This window comes from Eleutherodactylus coqui, chromosome 12 (assembly GCF_035609145.1).
Source record: "Eleutherodactylus coqui strain aEleCoq1 chromosome 12, aEleCoq1.hap1, whole genome shotgun sequence".
In the NCBI taxonomy this organism is placed as follows: domain Eukaryota; kingdom Metazoa; phylum Chordata; class Amphibia; order Anura; family Eleutherodactylidae; genus Eleutherodactylus; species Eleutherodactylus coqui.
The window spans coordinates 60,857,647-60,879,424 of record NC_089848.1 but is presented as its reverse complement, the minus strand read 5'-3'; the positions used below and the strand labels follow the sequence as shown (position 1 = coordinate 60,879,424).

The window sequence follows — 21,778 nt, the reverse complement described above, 5'->3', positions numbered from 1 at the left end:
GCAACCATTAACCCCCCAAAATGGCAAAAAGTATTAACTTTTTCTGGATAAAATAGAAAAGCGCATTTGTAACTCTTGAAATAGAAATTAAAGAGTTGGAGGTGAAAAAGTCAAGCAATAGCCTAAATCATGTTCCAAACCAAGTCTTTTGTGTTGTTTTTTTTTTTTAATCTCCCCAATCACCCTACACCTTAACCCCCCAAACCTAATGATAGTCTTCTGCGCTCTGCACTTCTTTATCAGATGCCTCTTCACCAGACATCTCTTGCTGAGATCTGACAGGTTTCTTATCTGGGGGTGGGGTCGCTGACTCATCATCTTCTTCCTCTTTCTCCTCTTTGGGTGATGGAGATCTTCCCTTTAATGCCTTTGCTGCAGGACGGCTCTTTCATTTGGCCATTGCTGGACTGCTAGTAACTGTTGCTTTTAGCCTAGGCTTAAGTACTTTTTTCTCCCTCTTTTCAGGTTTAGATTTTTTTCACTATCTTCTTCTGCTTTGATTAACCATAATCGCTATCATCATCATCTTCAACCATGAAGTCTTCATCACTCCCAGAAGACTTCCAAAAAATTGCTTCATCTTCATCCTCTGGCTTCTCCTCTTCACTGCCAACATCTCCTATTACCTGTAACATCTCCCTTTGCTTAAAGGCGGCCATAGATGCAGCTAGTCTTTGTTGACAGGAAGTTTTATGTTGTTCCTTTTCATCATCACTGTCATCTTGGGTTGATCACTTCCTTCCTTTGGAAGCACATCTCTTGTCAGGTGTCGTTTTTTTTGTCTTTTTTGGGCTCTCATAATCACTATTTGGTTTTCCTTCGCCTGCTGCCAAGCCATCATGACTACCAAAGTCTTCTTCTGCAAAGTCGACCTCTTTTTTTTTGGTTTTCTTTACATCTTTTTTGGTCTTCTTCACATCTTTTTCGTCAGACTCCTCACTGTCCTCTTGTGTGTTTTTGCCAGATTTTCTTTTATCCTTCACCTCCTTAGAAGATGACTGATACTTCTTAGGAGGAGGAGCATATTCTGTTCGATATTCTTCATTATCAGAATCCTGAAATTATGAATAATTAACCACTTTTCTGCTCCTAACTGGTCTGCACATGGTGCCTGCAGATACTGCACAGCCAGGTCTTGCTAATTATTTTAATGCCATGAGAGAGGAACACCCAGTGGGGCAAACTTCTCTTCTGGCAGCCATTTCTGTGATTTCTAAATCAGAGAAAAACTCACTAGACAAACAAAACTACCGCCTCATTTCCCTAGTCAACGTGGATGTGAAACTCCTTAACAAGATCTTAGCACCACATCTAAATACAGCTATCACATTGATGATTGAAAAAGATCAGGTTGGGTTTATTACAGGACATCAAGCCCCAGATAATATTTGCTGAATAGCCCATCTCACACATATCTGTAGAGACTGGGCCATTGCTGTTATGCTGCTCTCCTTGCATACATAGGGTGCTTTCGACACCCCGAGTTGGTCATATCTGTTCTCAGTACTTGAGCACTGGTAGTTTCCTATTAAATTTCTTACACGGTTGCAAGCGCCGCGACCAAGGAGTGGGCCCACAGCGAGGAGATAACGGGGTAGATTGAGGCCTTGTCACGGGACTCTACCATCTTCTCCTCTGGGGGTAGCACGGGACACGACCAAGTTACTACTAGTGGAGTTTCATGAGGAAACCTAGTTTGCGGTTTACCTTAGATCCTTGTTACTCATGACGCCATCATTCCGCCCTCTGCGGTGAATCCAGAAGTTGGAAAATAAATAGTCCACACACAGGGATAACTTTCTGAGCAACACCAGGAATGGTCGATAGAGTTCGTTTACTCCAATAAACAATTACAGTCCAACACTTTACATAAGCCAGCAGATCATCGGTGCAGACACAATAGTGGTGTGACAGGGAGGATTCATGGATGACAGATAGTCCACAGTCCCAGTTATCTGTGGGCTTCTGTTCCAGGCCTCTCTCTTTCTCTCTCCAGCTCTCTACTGGTCAACACTCACATTTGGAAGGAGCACTCAGTGCTGCATGGCGGTTCCTCTCACTCTCTCAGTCCTCCACATCAACAGCAAGAAGGCCTGGGTGAATAGGGCCCAGGGCACACATCATGCCATTGCTTAGCCTCTTCCATCCTGGGGATCCTCGGAGGGTGAGGCAGTTTCTCCTACTCACTAAAAGAATCTCACTTTCCCAACTAACTTGCAGACTTCTCTCTAGACTGACTTTAGCAAGAAGACCTAGAAGCCGACTCTCTTTTATCCACCTCGCATACACATATATAAAACATGATCACGTGACATACAACAAGATACATTTTCCAGACATAACCCAGATATAAACCCATTCAGTGCTGCAGAGCTGCAATACACATCACAAATGCACACACATTGAAGACACTGACAACATAAAGGCATGAGACAAACACATGCATACTTATGGATTGGCTCCATTAACTCTGGCCACTACACAAGGGTTATACACTTCGTCTAAAGCCTTTGTTCGCTACAAAGGTTTCTGCTCAGAAGCCACTTCTATCGATTGAGGCACATGGCAGGGATGCGGTTTATCTCCTCTTCTTTTTATCTTAGTCATGGAGCCATTGGCAATTAAAACCTGTAATAACTCAGACATTGCAGGGATCAAGAATGCATTGGTTCACTATCTTACTAGCTGAACTGTCCAGGTTTGGGTCACTTTCAAGTTTAACAGTTAACAAAGTCAAGATCCTTTAATGTCACATTGCCTCCAAATCTGGTCTATCAGCTGCAGTCGAATTTATCTTTTCAATGTTTATCAGGTGTCACTGGACTATCTGGATATCCATTCAATTAACTCATACCATTCATTATTTGGCACGAATTATACTTTCCTTCTCTGCAAATTCAGACTGCCTATAGAAAGCTTGAGTTGTTACCATATCTCATAGATAGGAAGAGTTAATTCTCAGACTGAAAGGAGGACTGAGTGTTCCAAATTTTAAGAAGTATAATCAGGCAGTTGAAATAGACCAACTGGCTCTTCTTCATTCTAAAACTGATACTCTTCTTTGGCTATCTTTAGAGGTCACTGAGGTCCAACCTCTCACTATTAAATCAATCTTGTGGACCCCACCAATACACAGACCCTCTATTACTAACCCAATTACAAGATCTGGGACTCTATTAAATATTCCGGGGACCTAATCTCTCCTCATTTGCTCCTCTTGCCCTTTTTGCGACTTTTACAGCTTGCACAGATAGACGTCTCACCAAAATATGCCATTTGCTTTCTTTGGAAGGTACTCCTTCATTCCCCACCCTTCCAAACTCTGAACTTTTTTGGTATTTACAACTCAAACACTTCATATCTTCTCTCTCCACGGACTCTAACTCTCATTGAAACTTTCAGCCTGAAATACCCGCATGCTAAAGGCCTTATCTTGCAAATATATTCTAGACTTGTCCAGTCCTCTTATCATGCATCATGAGATTTGTTTCACATTGGGAAGAAGACATGGGAAGCAACCTTGCTGATGACAACAAAAGTGTCCGTAATATACTAATGTTAGAGACATCTTTTAAAGTTTTGTGTCATTGGTATTTGGTTCTCACTTGAACAGCAGTACCAGGACACTCCAAATTTTTTTCATGAATGTCCCTTCAACCATGGAAGGGAAAAGAAAGAAGGGAAGGTGGAGCTTTGTTTTCCCTCTGAGGGGTTTAATTCAAGCTGTCCATGTACATATCAGCCCCGCTGGAATTTTGTTTCTGTCATTTCTACAATAAAATTAAAAATACTTCGTGTTTGGTGAAAAAAGGAAAGAATATTGTAATTTGAAATGGAGGTCAAGTCTGTGAGTTAAAAGTTTACTTTTCTATCATATTACATAAACCTGTTGTTGAAAAATTGGGACATAAGCAGTTTAATTGTTATTCTTCATTGAGATCAAACCCATTTTTGTATTAGCAAATGTCCTCTTTATTATCCAGTATCATGTAAGCCTCTGCATTTTGAATAAAAAAGGATGTTTAGTAACACTATATAGAAAAAAACACAGAAAACAAGTAAGTGTATGACTGCATTGATAAAAGCAAGAACTATGCATTATTTTGTGATATGAACTATAATAAAGAAATCACTAAAGTAAAAACTTAATTGTTTTGTGGATTCTTTTTCTAAGCTCTGATATACTTCATTTCTGTATTTCCCACACAATATAAGATTTCTCCAACTTTCCTATTTATTTAGATATTATACTAATGCATCCCCTACCCTTCAATTTTAACTTTGTTATTCTACCAAATGGCATAGAGTCGTTTCCAAGGTTTATGATCCACCAGTGTACTGAGGTGAGCATGCTCCTTCACCGATCTCTTTCCTCTGCTATTCAAAGGTGATTTTCCAACTGAGGAGGTCTTTAAGAAGATTTGTCGCTGTGTATTTTCATAACTAAGGCTAATTATCCCTTTACTGGTAGGTGTGATGCCTGCTACACTACTTATTGCTGCAGACTTAAGAATAACTATTTAACGCCTCCGGGACCAAGGATGCATCTGCAGTTCCTTCACAAAGACTTGTTTTCTTCATATCAAGTCTTCAGCCTTCCAGCTATAGTATTAGCTACAAGCAACTTTGTAGACTCTAATATTACCACAGGAAATGTATATATCTCGTCCTATTACTGTCTGTATCTTCTTTATGCTTCAATGAGTTTTTTTTGTGTCCCAGCAGGGAAACTGTCTGGTAGAAGGTGTGCTGGTTTCTTAGCTAAGACTATAATTAGGTCCCTATCTGATTTAATCAGAAGCTAACCTTGTCCCTAGTTATACTGAAATCTTTACAAATATTTTCTGATGGATGCTCCATTGGGACAACTTGGTTGTGCACTGATTTCATGTTCTTTACAGTAAATATATCTGGAGGCAATGTCACATCTTACGGAACACATCAAGTAAAATTGGTTTCACTAGAATTGTGTTGTTGGCATGTAAAAAAATTGTATTGTCATTTTATGTGATCCTAAAATATAAGAAGAATCCATTAAACTCTGTATTTCTGAAAATGGTAAAATATTTATATGGAAAATCCAGAATCCATAAATGTACAAATGTTTCAATTTTTATTTACAAAAATGACGCATATTGTAAACATATGCCCTAGTTATAGAGTAGACCTATTCTGTCAGAATGAGAACAATTCTGCTATGTTATGTCTTTGTTATATCTGTTTTGTGAATTCTGGATGACAACTCAATTGTCATTTCTGATGCCTTTTTTGTCCATATTTGATGGAGAAGTGGAAGAATTATAATCTAAAGTCGCTCTGCGATCCCACAGCATTCAACACATTCTTACTGAATTGCCCATTTAAAGTGTTCAACTAAAGTTACCTGAGTGAGGCTGAACTATAATACCAGTACTGATAATGTACAGAGATAGCCCAGTTTCTGGGGAAAATGGAAGCAGTTTATTTTCTGTAATAATGGGCAACCCTTTTAAATGTTGCAAATTAGCAGGATACTGTATATTCTTGCAGCAGCAAAATCATTTCTGGCTAAAGTCTAGTAGAAAAAAAATTTAACTGGAATTTTAACATTTATACCCAACGTTAACTGTGTTAAAGTTCTGGACTGTAGAAATGTACAATTTGCTATTCTGGAGATAGCTAGGCAGACAGATATGAGCTAGATATGATAGACAGACAGATAGATAGATATTAGATAAATATGAAATAGATAGATAGATAAATATTAGATAGATATGAGACAGATAGATAGATATGAGATAGATAGATATGAGATAGATAGATAGATAGATAGATATGAGATAGATAGATAGATATGAGATAGATAGATAGATAGATAGATATGAGATAGATAGATATGAGATAGATAGATATTAGATAGATATGAGATAGATAGATATGAGATAGACAGATAGATAGATATATCACTATGAGATAGATAGATATTAGATAGATATGAGATAGATAGATAGATCGATAGATATGAGATAGATAGATATTAGATAGATAGATAGATAGATATGAGATAGATGGATAGATAGATTACTATGAGATAGATAGATAGATAGATATGAGATAGATAGATAGATAGATAGATATGAGATAGATAGATATGAGATAGATAGATAGATCACTATGAGATAGATAGATATGAGATAGATAGAAATATTAGATAGATAGAGATATTAGATAGACTGATTTATAGATTTAGGCTGGATTTCTATACATCAGCTGCCTCCAGCACTTTGTGCACCTGTCCAGCATCCAAAGCTGGACTTAGCCAGACAAAAAACTGCCGCTTGCAACGTTTTTCTGTCCATGGCAGGAAGCTATCTAACATCAAAACTGTTGCACCAAATGCCATGAATGATCGCATAGACAACTATGGGATCCATTCTGTCATCAGTTTTCCTCCAGCAATGTAGGATGGAAAAAAGCCAGACTATTGGATATATGGGAACCTAACTTTAGCCCTATGGAATTTGGAATTTTAAATGGGAAAAAAACTCTTGCCCAATGAGATTATATTCAGCCAACATGCAGGGGGTTGACAAAAATTATGGAAAAGCACATGAAATGCATGAGATTTTTAATCATTAACACTGAGCTGCTCTTTTGACCCCTGTTTGGCTGAGAACTTTCCCACCAAACTTGTGTTTACTTCACCTCTTGCCCTGCTCTGGGTGGTTTTGGGAGCTATGTGCTAAGTGTCTCAAACCGCTGACCAATGGAACCTTGTTGCTCAGGCAAATGATCATTCTGCTCAGCAACATCGGTGTCATATTACCTCCTACATGTCTTATTGAAATATGATTTATAATCCCATGTAATTTAGGGCATGCATTTCAGACGGTGTTTCCATATTTTTGTCCACCCCATGTATTCTGTACGGCATATCCTAGACCTGCCAGCTCCAGCGCTTCTTCTATATTCCTGCATTTTTTCCTCTGATGTGTTGCTATGTTGTTGTTATGAACCAATTGCTGCTAATTTGATTTCTTTTAATGAATCAACATGAGAATACTACTTGGGAAAAATTTGTAAAACAGCTTTCGAGCTTCCACAGATTTCTTTCTCATTTGTCCTATGAAGCTTAGACAACCTTTATATGAATTACAAATAATGCTTTATTGGTTCATTAACATACAGATAAACGGCTGGCAAGTTGTTCCCAATGGATCAATATAATGTACTACAGTTCATCTACAGTTATATGAGCCATTTTCGGTTGATCTAGCCAGTTCTAATACATCTCTAGGTAGCATGACCACCAATTATCATAATAAGTAAACTGTCCCTACACAGGTTCATCACAAGTAACCTACATACTAGGACAAATGAATAATGACTTTTGTCAACATGTGTCTCCAAGAAGAAGAAGAAGATAACACTTTGAATTTACCTCAATCTCTTACTAATAAAATATGACCTGATTGTTAATTATAGACAAGCACAATCTAACTAAACTAAGACAAACAAAGGCAGTTGTACCGTTTATGTATTTTGTTTAGCACATTTAGTGAGCAAATAAGGTGCAGGGGAAAAAAGTAAGTGAACCTCTGTGTTAATGAGTTCTCCAAGAGCTAGCTGGTAAAAGGTGCATCAATTAAAGAGATGAGATTGTAAATGTGGATTTCCCAGGTGCTTTGCTCATTAAATAAATGCACACAAAGCAGGATTACTGACAAATCTGTTGTTCTCAAGAAAAATTGATTAGTGTGAACCAGACCTTGATGTAAAAAACTTTCAGAAGACATGTGATAGAGACATGAGGGCGGAAAAGGCTACAAAAAGTGTGCGAGACTGCTGGGTTACATTAATCCATGGTTGGATAAATTATGTACAAATGAAGAAAACAGAGCACTCTTGCTATTCTTTCTAGGAGTGCGCATCCTGTTAAGATCACTCTAAGAGTACAACAAGCAATCCTGAAAGAGATGACAAAGAACCCAAGGGCAGCAGCAAAAGACCTACAGAAGGCTCTACAAACTGCACCAACCACTGGCATGTGTCCTCTACGATCACTATGCGCAACAAATGCAGCGTTTTTCTATACAGTCATGCGAGATTGGTTTTAGGGTGTGTTCACATGTCTCTGATTTGCTGCAGAATTTGTGGCAGATTTTGGTGCGATCTGCAGCAGATTTCAACCCTTCAGCTTTAATTCAAGTGGAAGGGTAAAATCAGCTACAGATCTGCACAAAAATCTGTGACAAAATATGCAGCAAATCAGCGAGGTGTGAACACACCGCACCCTCAGACCACCTGGATGTTCCACAATGCTTCTTGTGTATATATATGCATGCCTCTTCAGATCTATTTCATTGTGCCTAAGGAAGAATCCTGAGAGGTTTGAAAGCTCGCTGTAACATCATATATTTTTGTTAGCCATTAAAAGGTATCATATCTACAAGATTACTTGGTTTCTCTTGCTGGGAACAATCACTAACTAGGACATATGAGACAAAAGTGGAACTTTTTAGCCAAAAGGCACAATGTTATGCTTAGAGGAGACTATGAAAAAAAACACTGCACCCCAACACCAAAACCTCATCTCAAGTATAAGGCATGTAGGAGAAATCATGATGGTTTGGGACTGTTTTACTACCTCAGAGTCTGGATACCTTGTGATCATTGATGAATTTTAAACTTTATCAAAATATTTTACAGGAGAATGTAAGAGCAGTAGTCCCTGTCCTCAAACTGAAGAAATGTTGGATGGTGCAACAGGACAATGACCCAAAACACACAAGCAGATCAACAAATGAATAGTTGAAAAAAATTGTTCTTTGGAGTGCTCAAGAACCTAAGTCCTATTAGGATGCTATGACATGACCTAAAGAGAGCTGTGCACACAAGGCATCCAAGAAATAATGATGAACTGAAACACGTTTGCAGGAAGGAATGGTGCAAAATATTTCTCAACATTGTGCAAATCTATACACAAAAGAAGGAAATGTTTGGTGGATGTGATTGATGATAAAGGGGGATCTATAGGTTATTCAATTCAATGGAACACTTAATTTTCCTCCCTACACTGTAGGTTTACTCGATTTGCTCAATAGAAGACATGAGCAGTACAACAGTCTGTTTATAATTGTGACATGGATGATAATCAAACCCCATTTTATTAGCAGTCAATGTAGAAAAAAACATATAATTCCAAAGGGTTCACTGACTTTTTATTACAAATATATGAGAGTTTGAGAAAAAAATTGTGTCCAACCAAGATAGGGCCAATAGAACAATCAATAGTTTAATTTTGTTGTTGTAGGAGCAGCGGTGTAGCTACAAGGATTGCATGGTCACGTGTGACCAGGCCCTTAAGCCAGGGGGGCCCACAGGTGCCTTTGCTACATTAACACTGTCTGCACTGTTAATCGTCTAATATTTATTTGGTTCCTCACTTCTATTCCTTGTCCTGTATGGGTGTATGTATTGTCAATCATCTTCTTTTGTCTGCTCTACTTGTCAGAATAGAACAGAGTGCAGACAGGAGAGGATGATTGACGATACATACTCTGCCACAGTTGACACAGTAGACCTAAGAATCTAACTCATTGTTAATGATTAACAGTTTAGCCAGGGAGAGGCAGAGAAAAAAGTGTGGGGGACATTTATTACTTTGTGAGCGGTACAAAGAGGGCACTCTTAACTCACGGAGGCACAAAAGGGACATTGAATGGGCAGCATTAAACCATGGGGACACTAGGGGGACAGTATTACTTTGTAGGGGGTACTTAGATACTGTTACCTTATGGGAGGTACAAATGGGGCTTTGTGGAATACACAAGGGGAGCAGCACTACTTTGAAGGTGGCACAAAGCGAGTACTATTATTTTATGGGGCCACAAAGGGAACGTTATTACTTTATGGGAGCACAATTTTGGCACAATTATCTTGTTTGAGGCACAAAAGGGGCACTATAACAATGTCATGGGCACTAAGGTGGCATTAGTACTTTGAGGGACACAAAGAGGGCACTATTATCTTGTAGAGGGCACAGAGGGGACACTTACTTTGGGGATTATTACATTGTAAAAGCACAAAAAATGGCACTATAACTGCAGGGCACTGAGGGAACATTAGTATGTAATGGTAGGCACAATAAGGAAAGTATTGGTGTGGGGGCTCTATTGATCTGTGGAGCACAAAAGCGGACATTAGTACTGTGTAGGGGGCACTGAGAAGAGCATTAGTAAAAGTGACAGGGAGTTTTTGCCCAGCGACAGGTTGTGACTGAAGTCTTGATGGTGTTCTGAGCCGGGGGCATGAAGTGGTGCTAGCTTGTAGTTATTTGTCTACAACAAACCATCCCCATTATAAATAAATAACATTTTTATATTCTGATCATTGCTAGAGTGACAGTTTTTGTTCAAAGGTGAGCCTACTGGCAGAATGTAACATAAATGAGCAAAGGGCAGTTTCTGGAGAATCTGGCTAACAGAGTGAACATGAAAAAAAAAGCGCCCCCCAAAATCAAGTAAGGCTGCCAATCTAACAATAATACTGCATAACTAGATAAATACGACTATAGTTCTTACATTTTCTCCATTATGTTGAATTTCAAGGCATCAAAATATTTTTCTTTTTTTAAATCTTAATTTTTTCAACTTAATAAACATCTCAGCTGCTGCGGAACATCATAATTCACACTTAAGCAGTTGCAGAACCTCATAATACAGATCTCAGTTGCTGCAAAACATAAGTCCCCCCCAAATAATTATGACCTCCCCTGTGTCCCCGTCGCTCTGACTTCACTTTTGTTAGCGGAGTGCGCTTCTTGTATAGTCTGGCGCACTGATACTGGTGTATCAGTGTATCATCAATCGTCCTCTCCTTTCTGCTGCCTCAGAATAGAAGGGACCATAAAGGAACAGATACAGGAATACTATTGGTGATACACAAGCTGCTGGGTATCAGACTGTGCGAAGAGCATGCTCAACTGGTATAAAGTGAAGTAAGACGCCTTTCTGTGTGTGCCACCCCTATTCTGTCCAGCTAGTCCGCCCCTCAGATGGTCGCACCACCTACACAGTGGTAGAATTGACACACTGACTTGACAAAACACTACATAAACTATATGAAAATAATTCCTCTCTAAGGGGATGTTCACCCATAGCCGATTTGATGCAAATTTCCTGCAGTGGAAAATCTGAACCAATGGTGCAGAAAATTAGTCGTGGATCTGCAGCAGACTTCACCCGTTCAATTGGAAGGGTAAAATCTGCTGGGGATCCGTGTCAAATCTACATCAAACAGTGTGAATCCTGCACGTGAACACACTATTAAGGGGGCTGTCTCAGAAGAACACCCCCATCTAAACATCCTATGTCCTTGTGTTCTCCTTTCCCTCCTGCTCCTACTGCTTCTCCCACTGAAGCACCAGAGGGTATTCAGGGCTTTTCCTGAATTGACCACTAAGTGTATCTCTCTTATACCTTATTATTCGTTTGGTCTCCATGTGCCCCCTAGTTAGTGTTGACCTTTAAAGTGGTTCTCTTGGAGTGGCCCAGAACATCTATTCTTGGCTCCTCCATAAATGTCATGCATGTAATGTCTTGTGTATAGATGCACTGTGCAGAATTTGTCTAGTCATTTGTCATGTGTGTTGCACAGCTGCAGCGAGTAAAGAGTTAATGTCTGCATGAAGCTGGGATATGCCTGTGAATGTATCCATTTCCTGTCATGTGGTATGCCTCTGATGATAAATATGAGTGATTTGGGTGTGATAGAGTCTCCATCAGTGAGTCCATGAGTGAGTCGGAAGTCAGCAGCGTTGAGAGCCAGAGAGTTCCATCAGAGAGGAGTGCCGGCCGCACGGGGGTACCATCAACTCCCATGTGGTGAATAATGGAGCAGTTCCCTGAAGCCTGCTATGCTCGGGACCACTGAGGAGTAGAGAGAAAGAGAGGAAGAGACAGAAGAATCTTCTCCCCGCCAATCTTCTCCTGACTCCTGCAGTCCCTTGGGTCACCTCCAGCCGACTGATTCTTCTTCCGGTGATGAAGCGTCCATTGCCAGCATTCTTCTTCTAGAGTGCCGAGGTATTGCCGAGTCTGCCCATGCGCACTGTCTCTCTATGTTAGTATATGAACTCTCGCGAAGAGACAGCGCACATGGACAGTCTCGGCAATAGATCGGCATTCCTTCCTAGGTAGTGAACGTTACGTCACTAGTAACGTAACCTACACTAACCTGCCGGAAGAAGCATGCAGAGAATGGAAGTTCCATAACAAGAAGAAAAGGATCCAGACAGCTAGAGGTGAGGTCACCTGGGGGACTGGAGAAGATGCGGTAAGAAGACTGCCTGGGGAGGAATAGGTAAGTATTGACTTTTATTTTTTTAAATGACAGAACCCTTTAAGCTCCTATATAATGTGATGTTTATTGCCCATTTTGGTGTCAAGATCATCTTGGGTAATTTATAAATAAATGTTATTGTATTCCCTATTCTTTTTCAAGTATTCTCTGTAGTATACGTATTAGGATTTCCTATATTAGTACTTTGCGTTATATTAGTGATATGCTACCATCCAGTACTACAACTTGTAAATGGCATTTTGCTAGTTATATTCTTGTATCAAGCAGACCTTAGATTAAAAAAAGCAATGTGTGAGTGTGCATGCAGTGGTGTAACTTGAAGCTCCTGAGCCCCAAAGAAAAATGCACAACATGTATCAGAGAGGACTTTGGAGCCCATAAGGCTGCCTGTCCACGGGCATTGCGATATCCCGCGGCGGTTCTTTGCTGCGGGAGCCGTTGCCCGGGAGCAGGAGCCTGCAGACAGATCTCCGCGGTGAGCCTATCTGACAGATAGGCTCACATGAAGAATCGCAGCAATTCACAGCATGCTGCGATTTGCCGTCCGCGAGCGGACTCGTGGACAGGGGGGCTGCTCTTTCTATAGCAACGATATGGAAAGCATGCACTGCGTTCCCCGCGGCCGGATTATCACCGCTAGGAATACAATTCAAAACTGTCCGTGGACTGGCAGCCTACGACAGCAGGGCCCTGATGCAACTGCCACCTATACCCTGCTATAGTTATAGCATGCTTATTCAATAGCAGAGCAGCAGCCAAGTGGCTTATTTCTGGGCAGAGCAAAGGATCAGGCATATTGAGATCCAACATATTTCATCCTGGTTTCTCCTGATATTTGCCACCACTAGACAGTGAGGATGCCCCATATGCAATAATTTAGTGTGCATGCGCAGATTAATAGTGTGCTTGTGCTGATATTTTTTATTTTCATTAGACTCCCATAACAGACTCGATAAGCTTGTTTATTGCTTGCAGTGCATTTCCGGGAACTATAATGGGGTTTATAATATTCTCATCATCGTTATTATTATTATTTTAATAACATTTCCGAGCTGGTCTAGCATTATTTATAGTGCAGCTCTAACACATTCTACATCTAAATTTCACAAGTACATTTCCCTTTTAATTGGTACCATTTACTATTTGCAGTCTTCAGTAAAATTAACTAGTATGCAGCCATGGAAAATAACAGGCAGAGCTGCTTCATCTGCTAGCCTAATTAAAATGTACACGTTTGATGTCTGGTACAAAGTGAAACTTTACAGGAAAACATATAGAAGCTGTGGCCAATAAAACCACACTTTATTCTAACATGCTACCTGGTGGAGCAGAAAGACAGTACAGAGGAACAGAAATGAAACACCAGATATTAAGTAAGTCCCCTGTGCTGTGATTCCATGAACTGATTAGGGATTTCACAAGTTTTAAAGTTATATGCCGGACTTTTGTAAACCAAATTCTGATGAAGATAAAAAGGGTCCTGATTGGCCGAGCAGCACCACATGGCCAAATCTACTGCACCTTACATAAGATGGGGATATTCTATTACCATGCAGTTCCAGCCCAAACAGGAGATCAATAAGGGGTGCTCAGCAGGTGGCATTGTTTTAAGAAGTCTACATTTTGTTGCATATTTAGCTCTCTGGCCTATTTCTGTGCAAGCACCGAATCATGATTGACTCCTCGGGTGATGTCATATTCTGACGTTTTCGCGGGCTGGTTTGTCATTGCCTTCCCAGGCATCTTTTAATCCCTCCCCCCCCCGGGTCAGTGGTTGACGCGTTGCCCACTGATTGGCCTGGCCACACCTCTGCCAACCTTGGAAAGTCGACGGCAAGTGCGCATGCATCCCCATTCCCAGCGAGCTTGCGCACTCACCATGGATGGCACAGGATAGACATGGCCAGGTCGACGAGAGCGCGCATGTGCATGCAGGAGCCGACCCCTCACATGCCAGGTGAACAGCGGAGGGAAGAGCCACAATGGGATTAGGTAAGTTAGCTTTGTTTTTTCACTCTTTTCTTTTTACAGGTTACACTCTACAGGGATGCAGGTGAGTATACATTTTTTTATTTTACTGACAGAACCCCTTTAAGCATCTCCTCCTACAGTTTGGGGGATTAATTTGCCAACGGACCACCTTTTCCTTATAAAAGCAACCATTCTACTAGGAATACTTTTCACAAGACTTTGTAACATGGTGGCAGGGATTTTGTGTCATTTGATCAAAAGAGCATTACTAAGTTTTTAAGCAGAGGTTGGGTGGAACGGCCCGGATCACAGTTAGCATTTCAATGTATGCTAAGGCAAGTTCTGTGCAAACCATTGAAGAACTTGCACCCCTACAAGAAAATATTTTGAAATCTGGCATAAAAACTTGTTAATAATAAAGAGCTAACTAACACTCAAAGCATTTTTATCTACTGAGCTTGCATGGCTGTACGCTTTATTTTATGTATATATTTGCAATAGCTGTGGCTAAAATGGCCAAACTTAGTGTTTAGCTGGATTCTTCACACACTTTTGGGCAAAAAGTAAACTTCTAAACATTTCTTCACTTAAAGGGGTTTTAGGACTATAGTATTAATGAAGTATCCTCAGGATAGGTCATCAATAGTTGATAGACAGGGTCAGACTTTCAAGATCCCCACCAATCAGCTCATTACAATACAAGGCACAGCTGCTAAACAATGTATGGGGCTGTGCCTGATATGGACTGAAATGACAGCAGCTTTCATCTGAACACCACGGTTATTTAAATCAGCTGATTGTCAGGGATCCCAAGTGGCAGACTCCTACTAATCAACTATGTGCTTTAATTTTGGCGGGAAAAGGTTTATATAGTAATTCAAACAAAGGAAGGTGGGACATTCAGATACATTACAACATTTTGTGTGCTGATAGGTCATTCCCATGGAGAGTGTTTATGATGTAATCAGAAGAGGCAACTTTACACAAAAGAGGGGGAAGGAGATTATCAGACATGCTCAGTAGTGATTTTGCCACATAGCATGGTTAACATTTGGTTCAATCCGTTTGTTTTTTGTTTTAAGTACAAAGAATGATAAGTTTCTGTTGACTCCTCTGTGGCTGGGGTCTACAAATTCAATTATTCTGCCAGTCTTTGTGTGTTCTTCTCCATCTCTGTTGGTTTTATGTAACGATAAGAGTCCAGTTTAACCTGTTTATGTAAACAATAAATTTCTCTCTCATTGTATATGAGGGAGGATTTCTTAGACACCATTTACACTACAGTTTGAGTGACAGTTTGGAGCGATCATCTTTGCATAGGCTAGAGTAGCTAAGTAGCTACTTAACAGCTATGTAGGCAGAGCGGGACACAGTCACTATCACTTGGTGAACAATACAGCTGTTTTGCTTAAGCAAACAGCTGTATTGTTCTCCACCTTTACAGCTCGCATTCCGCTGTGAACTACCAGCGGGACATGGGCTGTAGGAATCTTATCAGCGCTACCGACTGTGATAAGAGCCTGCATCGCTGCTAAGAGTTCATTGCTCAAATCAAGAAAACTAGATGGCTTTGAGCGAATTTTAGATGAGAATCATTGGGTCTAAATGGGCTTTCAGTCCTCATCTTAGATCTACCCAGCTGAATAACAGAAAATACACATCCACGATGGAGGTCATCACCCACATTTGAATGACCTATCTTGAAGATAGGTCATCAATAGAGAATTGCTGAAAAACCCCTTTAAAAGGACTGTCTAGTAAATGAAAAAAATTACAACCATCTCTGCATCCTGTGCGAAACCCATCCTAGAATGTACCTAGGAAGATTTGGCGAAACCTGAGGAAGGATTGGGAAGGAGCTAGCCTCAGACAAGAGCAGAGCCTACCACTACACTGTTCCTTCCTATAAGACTTCCCCCATCCACCTCAGGTATCATTAACCTATCCAAGATCTATTCTAGAATGAACTTCTCACAGGCTGCACAGAGGGGCAGTTGTTTATTTCTTTTATATTTACTAGTCAACATCTTTGGAGAGGTTTTACCATATTAGACCGCTTATGCCGTAAGTATCTGATATAGTCCACCCGCACTTATGTTGGGAACATAGCTGCCATAGAAATGAATGGAGAGCGCCATGTACATATGAGGCCACCTCTCCATTCGCACTTTGCCTGAAGGCATTGATGTGGGCACTGGAGTCGGGAACCTGTATCCTGTAAATGCACCATAAAATATCTGAGTTGCAACTATCCCTTTAAGTTTGTTTCTTACATTTGTTAACTGTGTGGCACAACAGAAAAAGAAAATCACTTTAGAACTAAAGAATAATGTTAGATTAGCTTTACTTGCAAGCAATCTCATTGGCAGATTATGCAATATCATTGTATTATTAACACTTAATGTGCTGGACATATTGGTTTTGGTGGACACTGTTTCAGAGTTACCCAGCCTGATTGGTAAATGTTACATTAATTGCAATTATGTCATGTTTTAATAAAAAGTAGCATTAAACTGTGCCCACTTTCATTGAACTCCTTATGTTTAAATGATTAATTTCAAGCTACTCTAAGCATTTTTGATAATGTTTAGGTTAAAACATCTGCTACCTAAAGCATCGACTTGCATGAAACAAGACAGCTAAATATGCCCAAACAATAACCCAATGACAGTTCGGCAATTGTGTTATTTCAATATCAAAGAAGACATGTAAATTAGTTACAAGGCCCAATTCCATTCATATGCTATTAGGAACACATCCCTAAGGAACTGACTCAGCCGTTACTGTTCAATTGGTTCTCCTAGACACGCACACAGCTTTATGCAGTGTCTACCCCATTCTCCTTGATTCGCCATACTGAGGTTTCAGAATACACTTGGGCCTTTCTGTAATATGTATCCCAGCTCTCTCGCAAATCTAGATTTCATTCTGCGTAAAAATGAATCCTAATTTTCATCAATGTGTCTTATAACGACCAGAACATGTCAAGAAGGTTCAGGGGCCTCCTGTAAGTCTAGATATACAGTTTCACACACAACATTTGGCAGCGTCTTCAGTGGCATTTTAAAAAAAATATTTTTTTTTGCTGAAACACTGCGGCCAGATGTTAGCCGAAAATCAATAGTGAAATATTAGAATGTGTATGTAGACATTTGTTTTGGTTTGTGGCTTTTTTAGGTCAGTGGTGTTTTTTTTTTTTTGTTTTTTTTCGCTTGCCCCTGGAATGTTTTTTTCTTAGGCGCTTCTTTATAGAACCTAAAAAAAAGTTAGGAAAAATACCAATACAAAATGACGCAAAAAGAATAAACAGGTCAAACCGCTGTGGCTCTTTGTATATGCAATTTAGGACGCTTAAAAAAAAACAAAAAAAAACCCCACCAACTAAGTAATGTCTTAAGGTGACCAAATATCGGTATATTAGGCAGGTTATTGACAAGGACCTGCATTAAGTTTCAATATAAACCGCAGATAAAACAGTATACATAGTGTTTACGGTTGTCCATCTTGCTTTTTTAAAGTGACGTTAAACTATTCTCACAGCCTTTGAGCATTGGAAGCCAATACAGACCAAAAAGCACGTTAGTGCGCTCTGTAAATCCTATATCAATATGGGAGTAGGGAGCTTCACATGAACATATGTGCAGCTGCACAGACTTTGGCGCAATGCAACTGAACCCCGAACAAGGTGCTTCTGTGCATGTATTGGCCCATTTTATTGTGCTTTTTGCGGTAGGAAGGCCTGTTCACAGGATACCCCCTTGCTATGATCTAAAGCAGTGTTCCCCAACTCCAGTCCTCAGGGACCGCCAACAGGTCATGTTTTCAGGATTTCCTCAGTGTTGCACAGGTGATCTAATTATTGCAGATGCCTCAGACATTGCCACAGGTGTTCTTACCATAGGATATCCTGAAAACATGACCTGTTGGTGGTCCCTGAGGACTGGAGTTGGGGACCCCTGATCTAAAGGACCTAATGAGGTCCAGATATTTTTTCCCCAAAATTGTGCAGCTTATTGCACCTCTGGTGCTGAAATGCGCACAAAAATGGAGCATGCGGCTTTTTTTTGTGCGCAAAAAAAAAAAAAAGAAGAGGATGGAGAACAAACCAATTGAAACCAATGAGTTCTATTCTCTGCGTATTGCGTGGGCAAATACATTCGTCTGAAGGTAGCTTCCCACGGCACTTTCTTAAAATGCAGTTGCAGTTTTTAATGCGCCCTTTTTGAGCCAAAGCCTGAAGTGGACAAAAAAAGAATGAGAAGTATAAAGGAAGGATTTCTACTTCGCCTTCCTGCAGGATCCACTTCTAGCTTTGGGTCAAAAAACTGCACCAAAAACCGCTGTGTGTGAAGCCACCTTAATACCCGAGGAGTGGTTTGAAGGCTTGAGTTATTTCACATTGTTAAAGGTTTCGAGAACATGGATAGAAAAACATGATTAATATAGCTACCGTAGTACTGAGTGATTGGGTTGCTAACTAAATAAAAGCAACATATGCAAGAGAGGTTACAATGGTGGCGCTTGGTGACTCCGAAGCAACTATAATGCAATAAATGCTGAGAGATTACTCTAGACAAGTGTTACTTTCACAGTCACGACATCACGGGAGTTACATAAAGTAATGACAGTTATCGGTAGCTGACAATAATATATTTTTTTAACTATTCAAATACACCATCAATTTAAAAGGCTTCTGCTTTCCTTCAACACTTGGGAAGCATAATGCAGGTTATATCCATTGGCCGACCAGATAATGTATATGGAGTCCTCCCGATCCTCTGATGACGGGGAGGAGGAGGATTCGACAGGTGAATTTCAACATGCGTCATACTTTTGTCCACAGGAGAGATGAGCTGCCTCTTTTCAGAATACATACATGCAATGCTAAGGGTAAAATCCCCATTACAAGAATGAATTTATTTAAAAAACATATATTACTAGCTGATATACCTGGCTTCGCCCGAGTTAATTTGGTACTGGTGTTTATCTGGTGTTCACACGGAAAATCTTATGAAGTCGTGGTTACTTTAGAGATACTGGAAAAACATATGTTCACCGTTTTGCATAGTTCTCTGCGTTACCCAGGAAACACCACGGGGAGGTAACCATGCGACGTTTCCTTTATATAAAATGACATCAGGAAGTGAGAGAATTAGATTACGCACGTAAAATTTGGACGCCAATTCTTTTGCACTTAGAATTGAATAATCGACTTGGGACCCATTAGCTTTTCCTATTTATGACATAATCAATGCCCGTGCCAAATTTCAAGTTTCTAGGACATCGGGAAGTGAGAGAATTAGATTTTGTACGTAAAATGTGGACGCTAATTCTTTTGCGCTTAGAATTGAACAATCGAGGTGGGACCCATTAACTTTTCCTATTTATGACATAGTCAATGCTTATGGCAAATTTCATGTTTCTATGACATTGGGAAGTGAGAGATTTAGATTATGTACGTAAAAGTTCGACGCTAATTCTTTTGCGCTAGAATTAAATAATCGAGTTGGGACCCATTAACTTTTCTTATTTATGACATAATCAATGCTCGTGCCAAATTTCACGTTTCTATGACACCAGAAAGTGAGAAAATTACATTCCGTACGTAAAATTTGAACGATTGTCATTTCAACCATGTGAAAAACGAACAGCCCAACAACGGTCTTTATGCGGACTAAAAGTCAGTGATGAATGAAAAATGCACGACTGCCCACATTTACACGTAACGACTATCGCTCACTTTCAGCCATTTGAACGAATTTTGAGTGATAATCGCGTGTAAAAGAGCAATGTCTGAGATATGTGCAGATTGTCAAAAGCAAATTGGCAATAGCGTTTAATTACCTGCTTTACATGAACTTATTTTGCATAACACATATTTGGATTTAGACTAGAAACACTCTTTGGGTAGAGCGGTCTAAATAATGACCAAGCTGAAAGCTTTCCTTTTAACTTTTATTTTACAGTACTACATCGCTAGTTAGTTCTACTAGCAGTTTTACCCATAGTGCTCTGTCCTGTTTTTGGTATCAATTTAAAATACAGAAATGTGGAATTGGCGACAGAGAGGGCATGGATAAATGGGCGAACCAAAGGAAAATGGTTGAAATTTCTAACACACGGCAAACAAAAACTTATAGTTCATTATCATCCAATATGAATTCTGATACATTTAAGAAACATTGGGCTGCAAATGACACTTCCTCTATGGCTCCCACCATCACCGACTAGCCTTTCACATGTAGGAGATTGGTTTACGGATTAGGAGTGCTGAATCCAGACTAAATATTTCAAATATACAGCACAATGTATATGAATATGGTTTTATAAAACCTAATTTACACGCTGTGGAAAAAGAGGAGTGGATTCTATACTTTCATGTGTGTCTGATTCAATAAAATTCTATTTCATTGCCTGCATTATAGAGGTATTCTTCCTTCTCAGCAATATAAGGTAACATATTTCAGCCAATGCAGCACCATCAGCTACATAATACAGAACTGGACTTTATGTATCCCCATGCAGTCTTGTTGCACATGGTTTTGCTGTGTGCATGGGTCCTATGAGGTCTTATGGTGATCGCAACAGATTGGTCTTGTGACCATTTCTTATGCAATGCAAGGGGAAGAAAGGACTACTGTAACAAATTCCCATATGTGAACTAGAATGTGAGAGAAGCCAGTCTTAGGCCTCCCCCTCACATAGACATTTACTGGGATTTCAGCAGCGCTGGCATGCGTTATGCCAGCGATTTGGCATAACGCAGCCAAGGAAGCTGAGAAAAAAAAAAAATTCAAATAAATACTCACCTAGTAGGCGCCCTCCACCATCCCTGCAGCTTCCTGGCACGTGTCTGTGCCTGCAGAGCATCTCTTGCTGGTAACGGGGCTTCAAGGCCACGCCTCCAGCAAGAGCTTGCTCTGATTGAATGACTGTGATTGGTGCATCCAACGCTGGCTGTGATTGGCGCTGGACTAGCCAATCAGAGCAATCTCTTGCTGGAGGCGGGGTCTTCAAACCTCATCACTAGCAAAACAACCTCTGACAAGTGCCGGGAGCCCCGTTAAGCATCATGATCGGTGAGCATAACTTTTTTAGGTAGTGCTGCTAGCGCTGCCCAAAACGCGGCACCAAGTTGTTCCACGCTTTCAGCAACGCTGCCCATTCATTTCCATAGGAGACGCAGGGCTGAAAACAGCCAAAGATAGGACATGCATCGCTGTTTTGACGCTTGTGAGAACAGCCCCATTGAAATAAATGAGAGCCCTGTACAGCATTTAGTGCTGTGCCGAAAAGGCAGTGCTAAGCGCTGTAAAAAAAAAAAAAAAAAAAGTCTGTGTAAGGAAGGCCTTAGAGGGGATTCATTCTCAGAAGAAATTGCTTAAACCAAATTTTTATGTTCATCGTGTTATTTTTTCATGCCGAAGGATGCCACCCATTGATGTCAAATCACGGGGGGAAAGCC

General features: G+C 40.2%; 1 pseudogene; it reads right to left on the bottom strand.

The window, feature by feature from the left end:
- Window positions 1–205: 205 nt before the first annotated feature.
- Window positions 206–1,106, bottom strand: LOC136586554 (nuclear ubiquitous casein and cyclin-dependent kinase substrate 1 pseudogene; annotated as a pseudogene).
- Between the last annotated feature and the right edge of the window lie 20,672 nt (window positions 1,107–21,778).